The sequence below is a fragment of the Heterocephalus glaber genome, unplaced genomic scaffold (assembly GCF_053883595.1).
Source record: "Heterocephalus glaber isolate CG9 unplaced genomic scaffold, H.glaber_assembly_v1.0 deba00001481, whole genome shotgun sequence".
Classification (NCBI taxonomy): domain Eukaryota; kingdom Metazoa; phylum Chordata; class Mammalia; order Rodentia; family Bathyergidae; genus Heterocephalus; species Heterocephalus glaber.
Window position 1 is genome coordinate 48,587,682 of NW_028258317.1, and position 1,922 is coordinate 48,589,603.

Sequence of the window (1,922 nt, forward strand, 5' to 3'; positions counted from 1 at the left end):
TATTCATTATTAATCCTTTTAATCCTTATTTACACTTTCAGATTCTCACACTAGAGAAACTATTCAGTATTTACACGTGTGTCCTATTTACTTCACTTAAGAGTATGACCTCAATATGCACCCATTTAGCTATAAATGTTTCTAGTTTCTCATTCTTTATGGCTGAGTAGTACTCCATTTTATTAAAAAAAACCACATCTTCTTTCTCCAGTTTCCAGTTGATGGGCACTTGGGCTATTTCCAAGCTTTAGCTTTTATAAACTGAAAAACATTTTTTTTATCCAGTCTCCAGTTGATGGGCAATTGGGCTGCTTCCAAGTTTTACCTATTACAAATTGTGCTGCTATGAACATGGGTGCACATATATCACTGTGGTATGATTCTTTTAATTCTTTGGGGAAGATCCCCAGCAGTGGAATAACGGGGTCAAATGGGACTTCTAGTCCTAGTTCTTTGAGGTATCTCCATACTGATTTCCACAGTGGTTGCACCAGTCTACACTCCCACCAGCAGTGGAGCAGGGTTCCTCTTTCCCCACAGCCCCACCAGCATTTGTTATTGGTTGATTTCATGACAGCAGCCATTGTCTCTGGGGTGAAGTGGAATCTCAGAGTGTTGTTTTCATTTGCATCTCTCGAATGACCCGTGATGCTGAACATTTTTTTCATATGTTTATTTGCTATTTCTACTTCTTTGCCTGAGAAATGTCTGCTCATTTCGGATGCCCATTTTGGGATTGGGTCTTTAAATTTGGGAGGTAGCAATATAGTTTTTAACTTTGGAACAAAACTAGACTTAACATAGGGACATATATGATTATATATTTATAAGTGTATAGATATAACTATTGTATTAGTTAGCTTTCCCATCACTGAGGCACAATACCTGACATCCACAATTTAAAGGAGGAAAAATTTAGTTTGGCTCACAGTTTCAAGAGATTCAGTCCATGGTCATCATGCTCCAAGGCAGAAACCTCATGGGGGAAGGGTGTAGTAGAGCACAGATACTTAGTTCATGATGGATGGAAGCAGAGTATATGGCCCTAGTTCATTGATTCCTAGAGACATTTTTTGCAAATTCAATCACATATCAAAGCATATTCCTTCTATCTCTATTTACACACAGATTCCATGCCATAGGTATTGTTCTGTACTGACATATTTCTATTGAGAACATCATCTGAACCATCATTTCTGGCCATCTTTCCATATTAGTTTGGAGAATTATTTCTTTCCTTCTACTGAGCATTTGATGTTCAAATGTATGTTGTAATATATTAGGAAGCATTAAGATTGTTTCTGATATGTGCCTTTTGCAATAATGATACAACAATTATACTTGCATATTTGCCTTTGTGCACTTCAGTGATAGTTTGTAGAATAAATTCACAAAAGAGTTAATCAGACCAAAATTTGGCATAAATATAGGAAAGCTTTTGATCAGAAGTTGACCACTTCCAATACAGTTTTCATGTCCAGACCACACCGTAAGTGCTGAGAGGTTCTGGAAGTTTTCAAAAATCACTTGTGAATAGGGATCCTAGAAGATATGGACACAACGTATAGATATGGAATTGTCTTGGCTACAGATGTACCGAGTGAGGGGAGTGGACTCATCCCTTAGAGGACGATGAAAGGTCCAAATGACCCACTGGAATGCAGATTGGAGGCCCCATTGCCCACCACCCGCAGGAACTGATCTGATCCTCACTGCACAGAGATATAGAGGAGAGAAGGATAGGGTTTGGGATGGTATATCAGAGTAAGAAATCTGAATTGTCATGATTTACAAAGAGATTACCTCCCAAAAAATCAAAACCACATTTTATAAATGTTATTTAATGGATCTAAATAAATCTTGTGACTCATTTCCACACAATAAATTGTTCTATCTAAAGTGATTTGCTTTACTAATCTTAG